The sequence below is a fragment of the Pipistrellus kuhlii genome, unplaced genomic scaffold, assembly GCF_014108245.1.
Source record: "Pipistrellus kuhlii isolate mPipKuh1 unplaced genomic scaffold, mPipKuh1.p scaffold_m20_p_12, whole genome shotgun sequence".
NCBI classification, from domain to species: Eukaryota; Metazoa; Chordata; class Mammalia; order Chiroptera; family Vespertilionidae; genus Pipistrellus; species Pipistrellus kuhlii.
Window position 1 is genome coordinate 44,392,291 of NW_023425427.1, and position 17,221 is coordinate 44,409,511.

The window sequence follows — 17,221 nt, forward strand, 5'->3', positions numbered from 1 at the left end:
CAGTTTGCATATTAGGCTTTTATCGATATTATATAGGGATGTGATTTTTCTCATAGTCATATTGGTTTATAATACTAATAAGCTATACATTGATATTTTTTTAACAGAAAACCTCTCACCTTGTTACAGAAAGAGGATTCAGTGTGATTATGATTACTCATTATTTAATACATAAATTAAGTGTTATATAAAATACAGAATAACTTTTGATTTGGGTAGTTCTCAGGAATTCCAGTTCTCATACTTGAACCCAGAGACTAACATCTATCAGGAATTTGTAAACATTAGATCTGTGTTTGTCAGACCAAAGTGTTCTTGGGTCGTTGTGCCTTAAAATACTTTTAAAATTCTGTATTATCCTATAATTATCCATTAATCATTTTGTGCATAGATGCAGCAATATACTCCAGCCACATTCTCTTTGACTCTCATATGCACTTGATATTGTTGGTCAACTTCTTTCCAAAACTCTTTCTCTCCTTTAGAGGTTTCTTGCACAGTCCTATCCTGACTTCTGCCTTTCTGTCATCACTTCGCACCTTCCCACTCATTCCTCCCCATACCCACGGTGGGAGTTGCCCAAATGTCAAACCACTCTGGTTTTCTCTTCTCTCTTTATTATGGTCTTGGAACCACTCAATCTCTACATTCATTTGTTATCCCCAAATTCTATATAGTTTGTTTGCTTATATTGTCTAAATGGATCTTGCTCATCAAGTGTTCAACAAATAGTTTATCTTCACCTCAAACTTAACAGGACACTGAAAACTTTGGCAATCCTTCCAAATTACTCCTCCCTGCTCTCCTGTTTTTCTCTCTTTATTGTTCTTTCATTTATTCAAAGGCAAACTTTGTATTCATCTTTGAATCATTTTCCCCCCTTGCCTTTATTTCCCAAATCAGGATTTTTACTAGCTTCACATAGGAGTTCCTTCCATTTATTTTAACGGGCCATCCATTCCCACTCCATTCATATGGCCACCATCCCTTCATATTTAACTATCGCCACTTTTTTTTTCCAGTTATGCTCCTCATGCCCACCTTTCACTGTCATTCTAATCCATTCATCAGATTTTAGCTTTTCTAACTCCTTGTTTTCTGTGTCACTCCCCTGCATAAAATAATGGCTAAACAAATTAGTGTTTCATCTCACCCTACTTTCTACCAGGGTGAGCCAAATTGTAATGTTTCCTTTCCAAAGCTTACCTATTTTCAACTCTCACACCTAGTACAGTGTCTGTTACCTAATAATTGCTCAATAAATTTGTGTTGAATAAATGAATGGCTCACCATATCTATACAATGCTTTTCCCTAAACAAGCCTGCTACTCTAATCTGATAGGCTTCCTCACAGGTAAGTATAATGATTTCCACTTTTTTCTCTTGACTTCTTGTACTCCTTCCTCTTTATTCATATCGGTGCCAATTCCACTAACATCCAATGGTCATTTGCAATTGTTCAGAAAAAGAGGTACAGCTATCAAAAAATCATTTATGATTATAGTTAAATTTTCAGATACCTTTGTAATAAGTTACTTATTACATATTCTTTTTCTGTATAGATATTACTGAATTTTCCAATAGACATGTCATCCCTGTTATACAGATGAGAAAGAGGCTCTGAAAGTTGAATATCTTGCTTAAAGGCACATAGCATATGTGTTAAGTAAAGATTGCATCTCAGGTTTATCTTCCAGTTCTTAATTCCACCCATCTTTCAAGTATTTGATCAGCTGCCACATCCTTCATGGAGCCTTCTTTTATTGTATATCTCTTTATTTCTCCTCTGAGCTTCTACAGCATTTAGAGTCTAGGTCATAGATTCATCACCTAATCACAAACTGTTATGTATTTATGGTGATTTTACGTGTGTCTGTCTTATCTCCTTAATGAGAAGTAAGCTCTTTGAAGGGAGAGACCCCATTGATTGCACATTTTTCAACTTCCCACAATGTCAGGTAGAGTGACAGGCACATAAACAGAGAAAAGTGTTCAATGAAATAATTTATGAATACTAAGTTCTAATTCTTAGACATGAAGTTACTTTAGATGAAAAACATTTTTCTGTAGGAATTGAAGTCATCTCATCAGAGTCCAAAATTTCATGTGCTTATTATGATACGTTTTGACTCTGATTATACCTGGTTACCTGTATGTTAGGACCAGACAAACTTGCTATTTGCTTTTTATTTTAATTGCATGCAGTTTTGATGCATTCATTTGTTGCCTCATTCATGCAGGTATGCCAGCTCTAAAGCAAGAAAGGGGCTTTGTAAAAATCTTTCTTCTGAGTTTTGTGGATGATTGACATGTAACTGTAATTGTATTTGTCAAACAGAGACCCCTCCATATCTTCTTGCATCTCCTGTGTTCTCTCAGCTTACAGAACCAAGCCACCTCTCTCCAACCAGGAAAATACCTGTCTCACTTATACACCCTGCACTTCTTGCTCTATCCATGCAGAAATGTTTAGTGCGAGCCACCAATGCTTCCATGTGCTTGATTATTTAAGTTTTAAGGCCCTAATTCTTGTCATACACTTGTAAGCCTTTACCTTACGATTTGCCTTCTATAACTGAAGGCATTAATTATTTTGTTGGACTAATGCTGTTCATTTCTATGGAACTATGACTCAATTTGTCTAGCCTAAAAAAAAAAAATGCAAGGGTCTTGTTAAATGTAGTGAATCTCTTCCCCATGTTACAGAGGTTAAACACTTTCAAACAGTGGTTTGAAAAGCCTAATAAAAGTCACAGGAAATAATCTACATGTGAGTCCGTCATGTCAACAAGTGTAGACCAATGACCATTGTGATGAAGCTGTGGAGATTACAATGTTGTTTAGGGCTTTAGGCCAGCTGTAAAAATGTGGAAGGTTAAGCTTAAAACATAGTTTACTTAGAGGTAGCCCTGTTTACCTCTGACTGGACTACTGGGTCTTCTGGGCACCAGAAAACTGGTACAAACACTTATTGAATACTTACAAAACAATTTACCCAAATTATCTCATTTCTTTTTCTCAACAACCAGGCAAAATAGTTGTCATTTTCATTTTACAAGTAAATCTGAGTTCAGAGAGATTAAATAAATTGCAAAGACCAGAAGACACAAAGCTAGAAAATACTGGATTATAGCACAAGCTACTATTTCCTATGTTAATTCTTTGTCCACTAATGGACATATGAACTAATTAACCATAGCACCTCATACTGTCTAATGCTTATGTCACCAATGATTTTAGGGAAAACTCAGTCACTTAGTTACATAGTATTAATATGCACCACCAGTTAGCAAACAGAGCTGAGCCGGGTTTTTTTGTTTGTTTTTTGTTTTTGTTTTTGTCTTCTATCTATCTACTTTATGCTTATTAAATGCACCCTGTGTTTTATATTATGGTTCTCCATTGTGTTTTAATTTTTAGGTTTGTAATGGAGAAATAAAACTTGTATTTAGTTGTGACATTCTTTCCTCCCAAAAATTTTAGTACAATAGGCATTGAGAGCATTGTTACTTAGGAATTTTTTTTTTAGAAGTGACTTTTGGCAAAGCAGGCAAGAGCAGTCTGGTGGCTGTGTGTGATTGCTGTTCACACTTGGTAATAAATAAATTCTGTTGGCTCTTTTGGAGGAGTCAGAAGGGAATCTGGTTTACTAGAGTTGTGGCCTAAAAACACCAAGCCAGCCAGCTCATCAGTGCTGCTGATCTTGTGCCCTTCCTCTGGCTAACCATGTGTCGGATGTGGTAGGAAAAAAAAAAAAAAAAAAAAATCTCCCTTTCAGCAGCAGAATGTGTGTGCAAGTTACACCCTGAATTGTCTCATGATGACCTTGCAAATGCAGCATATGCCCTTGTGACCACAAGGCCCAACAACTGTAATTTCCTCTGCTTTCCATCAGAACTTTTCTGCTGCCTGCCACAGGAGCAGCATGCTGGGATACAGCTGCTCCCTGAAGCCCAGGACACCTGCCCTCCATCCTTTGCTGCCTATATGTAAAAGATTGTCCGATAGAAAGTTGACCCACTGCTTAGTCAAACTCTGAGTTCATCTTCCTGGGTCAATTGTGAGGCCTGGCTAATGTTTACTATGCAACCAGCCAACATTTGGGGGGGGGGGGGGGGGCATTACCTAATGTACTTGCTGAAGTCATCCCAGAAATCATTATTAGGCAATTTCTTAGAGCAATGCATGTGTTGAAGAGGCATTTTCCCTCGGTGACATCACTGATGGGTTGATAGGTACTTCATTTACTCAACATACATATGCATATACATATAGCACTTACTGGATGCCAAGTACTGCTCTTAAGTGCGTAGGATAAAGTTGTGACCAGGGTAGAAAAGGCCTCTACTTTCCCTGAGCTTTCTATCTAGTGGAGAAGACACATGAACAAGTTAACAGATGAGACACATGAACAAGTTAACAGATGAGAATACAAATGGTGGCAAAACCTTCGATGAGAATAGAATATGCTTCAGTGATCCAAAGTGCCTAGGAGTGGGGTGTTAGTGTTAGATAACCATGAAGTAAAACTTTATATTGGATAGTCAAAGAGGTCTCTGTTAGAAGGTGATTTTTCTGCTGATATTGAATCATGAAAAACATTGAAAAAGATTAGCGGGAAGTTCCTCTTAGGCATAGAAAACAACACCTTCAAAGGCCCCCGAGGTAAGAAAGAGTTGAGAAAGGGATTTAAAGAAGGTCAGTGAGGGTTTGGAAATCATGGCCCAGTGCTTTTAAAGTTGGAGTGAGAGGCTAGGCAAAGAGAACATGTGTATTCAGGGGGGGGAAAAAATAAAATAAGGAAAAAAAAAAAAAAAACCCTTTCAATATAAATAAGATCCTGTCTGTAGTGCAGACAAGATGAGATTCACCAACTAGGGAATCCACAGTTGAATTGGGGATATTAATTGGGACCTTGGGTTTATGGTAAGAAACCTCAGTGATTTCTCCCTCTTCCAAGGATTTCCAGTCGTTGCTAATAGGAATCCCAAGTTCTACAACTTGATCCTTACCGCCCCCCTTTGCTTTGCCATTGGTTGTCATTTTAAATTTCTAGCATTTCCTAAGAATTTAAAAACATGATATTGGTTTATCATTTTGTTTGCATTACACTCAGAGTAAGAGATGGACACGCAGGACCTGATAGTTCCCATAAATTCCAAGTGGCTTGACATTTAAAATAAATATCCCCAAACCCCATTAAATATTTGCTAACCACATGTGTTCGAAACCATATTCAGAAACGTTCACTTAAACTTGCCGGATGCCATTGGATCTTACTGAGTCTCCCAATGGCTCTCCGGAAACCTCCCTATGTGCCTTCATCCTCCCAGAGCTAATGGGTACCCCCTTTAAGGAGCGTTGTGTGGCCTCATCAGTAAAAAGGCGGCATACCTGTGGTTTGGTACAGAGTGAGCCCGGCCAGGAATCTGGGGAGCAAGCCTTTATTCCCATCACTGCCAGGCACTCTGGGATCTTGAGCTAATCAGATCCTCTCTGTGCTTTAATTTATACCCATGCAAAATGGAAAACATAATACTGTGACGGTGCTCTGAACACAAGCAGCCAAATCTGATGAGAACAAAAATGCTTTGGGTATTTCGCATGCTTTAAGCTCAAAGACGTGACCTGGAAACCTCCAATCACAGAGACTAGAACTCTTAACACCAAGAAAGACAGAGTGTCAGTCTATTTTGGATGTGAGAATTTAGATCTAGCCCTTCTTTCTTGTGGGGGACTATGATGAGCAGGATATTAGGGGAATACTAACCAAAGGCTAGATTGTGTGAATATTCCTTGAGGAAAGGCTTGGCATTAACCTATTTGTGCCCATAATATCACATTAAACTATAGCAGAGGCTGATGTTCCTTTAACTCTCTGTTGCTAGTTTGGCCCCAGAATTAAAGGTTCCATTTCAACTGCAGTTCAAGGAAGTTTATGAAATCCTGACTTTGAGCAGGCCATTGTATTCCCACTGAAGGGCAATTACATTGAGATTGCTCACAATGTAATGGGAAGATAAGAGCCTTGAGGTGGGGCGAGAAAAGTGCCATCAAGGAAACCCAAATAAAGACTTGGGGGAAGTCAAGGGAAATGAGACTGTTCTGGTTGGAGAAATAAGTAGCAAGAGGTGTCTGAGTTACACTGGGGAAAGATTCCAGTAGGCAGTGAGCATGAATTGCAAGTGGAAGAAAATGAATGGGCAAAGAAAGAATGTTCAAGAAGCAAGAAATATTTAGGATGAAGGAGAAAAGGCAAGTAAGAGCAGTTGTTCTTAAACCTGGCTGCACGAATGAATTAATTAGAGAGCTTTTAGTAAAAACACAGGTTTCTGGGCTCTTTCCCAGACTTTATGAATGAGCATTTTCGAGGGCAAAGACCTAGATTATGTTGCTTTTAAAATTTAAATTATTTCAGTTCTCCAAGTGACTCTAATGTTCAAGTAGGTTTAGGGGTCACTGAAGTAGTTTTTACCAAACTCTGAAGAACGTTGTCATATTTGGCCATGCTGTAGAATCCTGTTTTCCAAACTGTAGGTTTGAAAGTCAATTTTGTAAATCTTATTAAAATTTTTTTACAAAATTTCAGATTAGAGTAGGAACATTTTTGTGAAAGATTCATTGTCTTTTTTTTTTTTTTTTTTTTTTTTTTAACTATTTGTTTATGTATATGTTTGTGTTCTGGTTCTTTACATAATATAAAATATATTCCTTACTGATTTTTTCAGTCAAATGCAATTGTATTTATTTGGGTTGGCAATGGAGAGCTATAGAAGGTTTTGAGCTAGGGAGTGACATGATCAGATTTACACTGTTGAAAATTATTCAGACAGCAATATTTAAAATGAATTGAATGAGGCAAAATAGTAAAAAAAAAAAAAAAATTAATTAGAATATATATCCATTACGAATTTTTAAGAATACTCATATTTTAAAAATACACATAAATTCTAAAATTATTTACATTTGTGATTGACATAATTAATATTGCCCTAACTGGTTTGGCTCAGTGGACAGAGCGTCGGCCTGCAGACTCAAGGGTCTCAGGTTCAATTCCAGTCAAGGGCAGGCATGTACCTTGGTTGTAGGTACATCCCCAGTGTGGGGAGTGCAGGAGGCAGCCAGTCAATGATTCTCTCTCATTGATGTTTCTAACTCTCTATCCCTCTCCCTTCCTCTGTAAAAAATCAATAATATATATATATATATATATATTTAAAGATACTGCCATTATTAGGGCAGGACTTGACCAGGACTTTCAGTTATGCAGAAAAGCAATTATTACTGAGCTTCTGTTCACCTAAACATAGTGATTAAGTGATACACCATTGTATGGTTTCTAGAAGGGAAAAATTAGAGGAGATATCCAAAAAAGTGGGTTTTACTTGAGAATAATCTTTAAATTATAGATATTAAAAAGATTTGAATAGATATTTTTCCAAAGGAAATGTACTAATGACCAATATACACATTAATATCATTAATCATTATGAAAATATAAATAAAAACCGCCGAAACCAGTTTGGCTCAGTGGTAGAGCATTGGTCTTTGGACTGAAAGGTCCCAGGTTCGATTCCGGTCAAGGGCATGTACATTGGTTGTGGGCACATCCCTGGTAAGGGGTGTGCAGGAGGCGGCTGGTCGATGTTTCTCTCTCATCGACATTTCTAGCTCTCTATCTCTCTCCCTTCCTCTCTGTAAAAAAATCAATAAAATATATTAAAAAATATATATATATATATATATATATACACACACACACACAAACACATACACACACACACACACACACCACATTGAACACATGATACAACATGAATGAATCTTGAAAATATTATGGTCATTAAATGAGCCAATCACAAAACAACAAATACTATATAATTCCACTTATATGAAGTACCTAGAGTAAGTAAGCTCATAGAGACAGAAAGAGTGATGGTATCCAGGGAATGAGTGGAGAAGGAAATGTGAATTTATTGTTTAATGGGTACAGAGTTTCAGTTTTGCAAGATGAAGAGTTCTGTGGATGGATAGTGGTAATGGTAGCACAATGTTGTGAATGTACTTAATGCTAGTGACCTGAACACTTCAAAATGGTTAAAATAGGACATTTTATATTATGTGCATTTACCACAATTAAATTTTTTAAAAAATCATGTTGAGATAACACTTCATACCCATTAGACTGGCTATAATTAAAAAAAAAAAAGTCAATAACAAGTGTTGGCAAGGAATTGAAGAAATTAGAACCCGCATACACTGCTGGTGAAAATGTAAAATGGTGGAATCCAGTTCTAGGTGTACTATACCCAAAGAAATTGAAAACGTGCATCCACACAAAAACTTGTTTAGCATCGTTCAGAGCAACATTATTCATAATAGCCAGAAAGTGGAAACAACCCAAATGCAAATTAACTGACAAATAGATAAATAAATAGTGGTATATCCATGCAGTGGTATATTCTCCAGCCATTAAAAAGAATGAACTACTATAAATGCCACATCATGCTATGTGAAAGAAACCAGACACGAAAGACCACATATTGAATAATTCCATTTACAGTAAGCTCCCTTTATTTGCAGTAACACCTTCCACTGCTTTAATCACCTTGATCAATTGTGGTCTGAAATATATATATTGGAAAATTCCAGAAATAATTCATAAGTTTTAAGTTGCATGAGTAGTGTGATGAAATCTCATGCCATCCTGCTCTGTGTTACTTGGGATATGAGTCATCCCTTTGTGCAGGGTATCCACATATACACACTGTCTGCCCAATAGTCACTTAGTAGCCACCTGGTTATTAGATCAATTGTTATGGTATCACAGTGCTTGCTTTAGTGCTTGTTTGCTTCATCCTATATAATCCTATATAATAAAAAGGTAATATGCAAATAGACTGACTGACAGAACGACTGGTGGCTATGATACTCGCTGACCATGGAGGGGGGGAGGTAGACGCTCAATGCAGGAGCGGCCTCCTGGTGGTCAGTGCACTCCCACAGGGGGAGCACTGCTCAGCCACAATCTGGGAGCAGGCCTAAGCCATCAGTTGGACTTCCCCCAAGGCTCCTGGACTGCAAATGAGCGCAGGCCGGGCTAAGGCACCCCTTCCCTCCAGGGCACAAATGTCGTACACCAGGCCTCTATTGGTAAAACAAGGGCAGTGATGCTGGCAATCTGGATATGTCAAAGGGAAGCTGGAAAGTGCTTCTTTATAATGAAAATGTGAAAGTTCAGTATGATCTGTGGCTCAATGACATTGAACAAAATCGTGATTCAAATAACTATTGTTCTGTTATTTCATTACAGTGCCATATACAAAAGAGGACTTTAAAAATGTTAAGTAGTTAAATCTCAGAATAACACAAGTGTCTAATCAATAGGGTACTGGTTGAATAAGTATGCTACAGCTATACCATGGAATATTACAAATGAAAATCTCTAGGTACTGAAATGGAGTAAGGGGAAAAGAGCAAGATGAAGAAAAACATATATAGTATGCCAGGAGAAATGAATAGGACAGAGAATTTCAACTGGATCTATTATCTTTTGAGTTAGGAATTATGGGAATGGGTAACCTATTCTGCAAACAACTTAATAAATAAATTACATGGTCAACTTCATTTTGAAAAGACATTTCCAGAGGATCTGTGAATCAAATCTGATGTTTTAATGTATAAACAATATGCAAGAATAAAAAACAATATAAGTAAATATATTCTAAATATGGAATAGATCTAAAGCATAAATAGCAGTCTACTATTTAAAAACTAAATATTACTTCAAATAGTAGCCCACTATTTTCAGGACACTAAGTGGAAGCTTTGACAAGAAAATCATGTATACAAGGTCTTTGACACTTAAGTAACTTAAATTGACATAGGAAAAGGAACTTCAGATATGAGAAGAGCTGGATTTTCATCCAATATTGGCCATTCATACAACAGAATAGCAATTTTGAAATGCAAAGACAACCCTTGTGAAGACACATTTTTTTACATGGCAAGTATGGTAGATTGTAAATTACAGCATTGATGTCACCCATCCTGGTATGTATACACCTTTACAATGTGACTTGGCCATTGCTTTCATCAAGCCTCTTTCTCCACCCCTGAATGTGCGCTGGCCATGTGTTTTGCTTTGATCACTAGAACACGGCAGTAAAGATGCTAGGATATTTCCAAGGCTGGCCCTCAAGAGGCCTTGCAGCTACTTATCCTCTTGGAGCTTTGTCCTGAGACCACATAAGGGAGCGGGTCTAGCCTACTGGAGGATGAAAGGCCACCTGGAGGGGAAGTGAGGTGCACCCCACAGTCAGCACCAACTGCCATTCGTATGAAGGAGGCTGTCCCTTCCAACCCAGTGGGGCCTTGGAGATGCTCTTCTGAGCCCAAGGAAACCAGCTGAGGGAATAGCACAGCCAACCCAGAGTCTTGGGCAATAATAAATTGTTTTATGCCAGTAAGTGTCAGCGTTGTTTGTTATAAAACAAAAAAACAAAAAACAACCTAAGTCAATTGGTAAGGTACTGTTCTTTGATTTTACCTAGCACAGACTGTATCCTGTGCTAGTCAGGATGTTTGTTTGTTTTACACCATTGCTGGTATCCCTACCCTGTGCCTATTATAGTCCGCCACACACACCGTAGGCACTCAATAAATACTTGCTAACTAGCCCCAACACACATATTAGCCTTTGGGTATATTTATATTTCTAAATGTACTAATTTACTAATTTGCAAACTGCTGAAAATCAACATAATTATCATCAACAATTTGTATTGCTCTCATATCACAAGCAAAACAATAGAACACGTAATTGGGATATTGCTCCCTGGCTGCGGTGGATTATAACAACTGTCATAATAATGCTGGTAAGATTATACAGTGCGTTAGCCCTCAAATGTGGGTTAATAAATGAACCAGCGGACTTCTGTAAGTGAAACCCTAAGACCGTTTTTTAAATTGCCACTAAAATTGTACTGGGTAGAGTCATAATAAACAGATCAATGAATCTGGGCAATGGACCAGACATCCTTCTCCCTGTAAACTAATAAGCCCTTGCAACTTGTTTACATAGCTGTCTCACTTAATACCAACATCACAAAAACTGATCCAAAATAACAACAATAAATATGCTGCTCAGAAACAAAAGTAAAAGCAAACGAGGAAACGAAAATGTCAATATAAAACCAGTTATCTCAGTGATAAGGAACTTTTCAGATGCTAGCTTACTCTTTTAAGTTGGCTATCATTCCCAAATCAGAAGACACTTGGCATACCACCAAATTCTATTCCAATAATGGAATGCTAAAGTGCTTGACCAGCAGAGGCCACACTATTATAAAGTGCTAAAAATACATCAATCTGAACTGCAAACCATTGTATGCATGCATATAACCAAAGGACACAGACACCAGGGGGGTGGGGCATATGCCGGGGGGTGGCCAGGGAGAAGTCAATGGAGGGGAAAAAAGAGACATGTAATACTATATGTAATACTTTAAACAATAAAACATTTAAAAACATACATCTATGCATACATTTATTCCATCAGGTTTTAAGATGTCTTGCTGCTCTCCTCAGAATCTCAAGGAAACCACACACAAGATTTTGGATAGGTCTGTGTGATCAAGGGAGTGGATATTGCAAGAGGCTCCTGGTCAAAGGATTCCCAGAGAGCTTTGTCGGAGGCAGAGAAGGAGGGTCAACGCTGCAAGCTGGTTTTCCTCCATCTCAGGGGTTCCACTTCAACCAGTGCCCACATCCTAGAAAACACTCAGATTCCAGGCATGGTGTGACGGGCTTGTGTAGAAGAGAGAATATTAAAAATAAATGAAATTCATTTCATTATTCATAAACGAGTTACCTAAAAGGTGCAGGCTCTCTAAGGGCTCACAGAAGGGCTCATCCGGTAGGTAAAGTTTGTCCTCAGAAAATCTGTAATCAGTCATTGTTCAGTTCAAGGTCCAAGACTGGAAATCTTTGATTATACAGCCCTTCCAAAGTAGCTGTGTGAAGACCCAGGACTTGCTGGAGGGGTGGGGAAAGGAGTTGAGGAGAACCTGAATTCTGTTTCTGATGCTTCTGTGCACCTACTGAAACTTTTGGAGACCAATTTCCATAGATAGCGTTTACTTGCCTTTCAAACTCACAGCCTCATCTCCCCATCTTCCCCTCTTTAGTTAAAGGTATATCCACACAGGAGCTTGTCTTCACCTCCACAGGAGAGCAGGCACCTGGACACTCTTGTCGAATTAACTGTGAAGAGAAAGAGTCATTGCAGTGAAGAAAAACTGGGAGCCAGTGAATGTAGAAATTCTGGATTATAAAAGCTCTCGCTCTTGCTGGGTCCTGTTACCTGTTTTACATTTTTGAGTGTTAAGACTTAAAAGACACACTTTTGGGAGTTGGGAGCTGCCTTTGACTCTGGAGAATGTGGTTTATAAGCTTTTAATTTTTAAACTTTTAAGACAAAATATCTCTGGGCTATAAAAATGAAAACATTATAGAATTGTGTGATATTGAACATAAATCACTTTCATCTGTGTTTCATTCCAGGCCCTCTTAATATGTTGGTGCATGTTCCTGACACTGTTGGAGGACCTGACAGGAATCTATGGCCTAACTGGGCACAGCTGGCTAGAAGCTTTGAGGAAGTGGGTGCAGAATCCCCATGGTCATTTAAATGTTTTTTCAGGGTAAGGAAGCAGAAATTCAGTCTGGATAAAAACCCTACTACTAATAAATACCTGAAAAGGTTGTGGCAGGTGCCTTGAGGCCAGGAAAGACTCATCCATAAAGTGGATATCATCTTCATTAACCCTGATACAAGTATGAAAGTGTCAGTAACTGAAAAATATATTTTCCTCCCTATTCTCTCTAAGTCCAAGCTCAAGCCCCTACCTTTCCCATCAACTTTTGGCACCCACTTACTGAACATACCATTCATTTTAGCCTGCAGATAAATTAACATGTTGCTTTATACACATTGACCCTCAAATATTATTCAGATGAATGAGTGACAAAAACAGCAACAATGATAGAAAACTTTATTAGGGTCAGCAAGTGTACCTTAAGATGAAACTAATAAATCATCAAATTTGGGTAAAAAAAATCTTCAACAGTGCACTGAGTGCATCAAATAGAATCTTACATCCAGAGAGATATACTTAAAATACTTTACTTGATACTTAAAGGAATTTATTTCTACTTAGTTTACTCCAACCATAAAAATATTTATTAAATGTCTACTGAGAGATTGTTGAGTGTAGAGAATGTATCAAATGTAGTCTTATATCCCTCAGCACTGAGCAACAGTGCCTAGCATGTAATTGGCACTCAATAAATATTCTATGACTTATTGAGTTATTGAGTAAACAAAGGAAGGCTCTATTATAATGAATACCTAAGATCAAGTGATAAAATTTTCAAAGATTTATGTAAAATGAAGAATATCTTGATATTGCAGAGCTAAAATATTTTCTGTAATGATATAAATTAATTGAGGAAGTACAGGCAGTGTCCGAACAGAAAACAATGAAAAGTAATTATTTATTTTAATTTTTTCTTGGTGATATGTGTTCTTAAAATAACAAAACAAAACTGGAAGTTACTATTTTATGCTGAGTAAAATTGAGCTTTATTTACTTTTCAAAACATTGTGTCTAAAAATTAAAACTCAGTTTTGCATTAGAATGCTATTTAAATTTTTTGAAATTTCCATTATCTATTTTAGGGAGCCTTCTATTTTAGCAGAGAAATAACTAAAATGATTTCAGCAATAATATTTGGTGTCATTCTCATCATCCTCTGAACCCTTTTGGGGGAAACATTCACAAAATTAAATAGGTATTCTCTGGCTTTTGACTCTTAAGCTACATAGAAAAAAACTTGGGAGACTATTACGTATTTCTTCAGAAAATGTAATTCCACTATTTTCTTCCTATACTTTTACAATATAAGACTCTAGCACTATGGCATCAGTGAAATATTTTCATGTGAGAACGGTTTAAACATTCTCTTATATTATCAAATTATAGCTCAAAATTAAAGATAATGTCTGTAATCTTGTTCTCCATTTTTGTTATAAAGCATTGAATACCTTCTAATCACTATTTCTGTGATGGATACAGGGATACCTGAGCCAACATCCATCCCTACTGGAGCCTGTTTATTTCAATGGGGGAGGAGGAAAAAAAAAAGACAAAGAAAAGTTGTTCATAAATAGAGGCTCCCTCATCTCCTAGAAGACAGGCTGCTCAGATACAATTTGAGTTCAAATTCAGATTCTTCTACCAATCACCTATGTAATCCCGAGAAAGTTTATATAACCTCTGAAATGCAGAGCTCTCTTCAGGAAAATGGCTTTAAGAGGTTGAAATTATTAAATTTACTAACAAAGGAAAAGGGTCTAATAATACCTCATTGAGAGGCTATTCCAAGTATCATGGTATTGATATTTCATATCCTAGCTAATAAAAGAGTAATATGCAAATTGACCATCACTCCAACATACAAGATGGCTGCCCCCATGTGGTCAAAGATGGCTACCTCCATGTGGACACAAGATGGCCATCACAAGATAGCCAGCACAGGAGGGCAGTTGGAAGGGACCAGGCTTGCAAGGGAGGGCAGTTGTGGGCAATCAAGCTTGTAGGGGAGGGCAGTTAGGGGTTACCAGGCTGGCAGAGGAGGGAAATTGGGGGCTACCAGGCCTGCAGGGAAGGGCAGTTGGGGGGACCCAGGTCTGACAGGGAGAGCAGTTGGGGGGGGGGGGGGACCAGGTCTGCAAGGGAGGGTAGTTAGGGGCAAACAGGCTGCCAGGGGAATAATTGGGAGCCAGCAGTCCTGGATTGTGAGAGGGCTGTTCGACTGCCCGTTTAGACCTGATCCCACCAGGATCAGTCCTAAATGGATGGTCAGACATCCCTGGAAGGGTACCGGATTAGAAAAGGTGCAGACTGGGCTGAGGAACACACACCCCTGTGCATGAATTTTGTGCACCAGACCTCCAGTACTATTATAATATCCATTTTCAGAGGAAGAAATTGAGGCTTAGAAGGGTTGACTGTTGCTTTGAAGTCACACAATTATTAAGTTGCCTGGGTGGGGCTCCTTCAGATCTGCCTGAGTATATGTCTTTAACCACCACATTTTACTGCCAACAGTTTCCCATCAAGCAAGGGAAATAAGGAGCACACAAATAATAATCCATCGTAAAATACAGTAAATGCCATAAAAGAGATCACCAAGAGGAAGTGGGAGGATGAAACATTATTTCCAGCTACTAGATCTTTATGATAAGGTTCCTGATAAGAGCAGGGAAAGCCAGGAGATGTGGAATTTTGGAGTCTGAGACAGAACTTTATGTACTTGGCAATCTGGGGAAAAGCCTGCCTGCACATTTCCATTCTCAATGGACCTTCATTACGAATTTTTCATCCCTGATGTTTTAAAAAACCTTATTTAATTCAGTCACTCAACTTCCAAATTCTGAAGAAAGATTCACAATCTCTTCTTGAGATATTCAAAATTTATTTTTCCCTGACATGCCTAGGGATCAAAGGCATTCTCAGGAGTAGCAGAGTCTTACAACAGGAACTCTTAAAAGTAGTAATTTTTCTTCACTCTGGCTCAGGATTACTCCTGACTCGTACTTGCAGGGCCAGCCCAAGACTCCTCCCTCTGTTTTCCTATTTTAATTTTTGGTCTTCTGATCCATTTCTTTAGCCCTTCTTTCTGGGCTCACTTTGATTAATAATACTAAGGGTGACCATGCCCACTACTGGTCCTATGAGTTAACTTACCAATAAGTTGTGGCCTCCTAAGTCAAGCTAGAAATGTCCTCAAGGACCATGAATACCTTCTCAAAGTGTACCATGTGGGCAGTGACCTGCTTTTTTAATAATATGGCCAACCCTGATAATCAAAGACATAGATTACCCCCAAGCAATACAGTTAATCTATACAACATTTTAAAGGCTCCTTTCTTCAAAAAGACCATAGCAGATTCTGACATCTAGCTCTCTCTTCTCAAAGGATAAGCTCAGCATTGCCTAATCTAGACAAATTAAACCTACTTTAAAAAATTTTTTAAAAAATGTTTCTAAACATCCCAAGTCTAGAATTTTTTTTTAAAAATTTTTTTAAATATGTTTTTATTGCTTTCGGAGAGGAAGGGAGAGGGAGAGACAGGTAGAAATGATAAGAGAGAATTATGGATCGACTGCCTCCTGCATTCCTCCTGCACACTCACAGTGGGGATCGAGCCCTAAACCCAGACATGTGCCCTGACCAGGAATCAAACCTGTGACCTCTGGTTCATAGGTTAATGCTCAACCACTGAGCCACGCTGGCTGGAAAAATGAAAATGGAGCTACTTTTTACTCCATTATCCATTATTGAGTGTAGAAACCCTGCGTATTTTTCTGTTTCTAGAATAATAATGGAGACAGAGTAGACACTCACATACCATATTTTCCGGCATATAAGACGCCCCCCCTAATTTTACAGTTAAAACATAGGTTTAGGCCTATATTCGCTGTATAAGACTACCCCCCACTTCCGAGGCAACACCAGTTCTTTTTTTAATAGACCGCCTCTCTGACTCTGGCCAATCTAAGCAGGCTTTTTACTAGTTTCAAAAGTCGTCTTATACGCCGGAAAGTACGGTATTCTGAATGAATAAATAAGCTTAGCAAGTATTCTTATACCATATGCCTCTTTGCTTTTACCTTATAGATAATAACAAAAAAAAATGGGAAGGCTCTCTGATATCCCTTAGGCTTACTTTATTTCAACCAGGTGTGTTTAGGTATAGGTCAGTGGTCAGCAAACCCATTAGTTAACAGAGCCAAATATCAACAGTACAAGGATTGATATTTCTTTTGAGAGCCAAATTTTTTAAACTTAAACTTGTTCTAACGCCACTTCTTCAAAACAGACTCACCCAGGACATGGTATTTTGTGGAAGAGCCACACTCAAGGGGCCAAAGAGCACATGTGGCTTGCCAGCCTCAGTTTGCCGACCACAGATCTAGTGAATATGGGGTTCCACCAGAGAATTTTAAGGAATGGGTGTGTGTGGTGTTGCCCACCCTCTCTCTCCTCTTCTGTGGATTGAATGCCAGTAAATGTGAATCCCTACAAGATGGTGGAGCCACGAGATGGAAGGACCCTCGTCTCAGTTACCATGCAGAGGAAAAGCCAGCTGCTA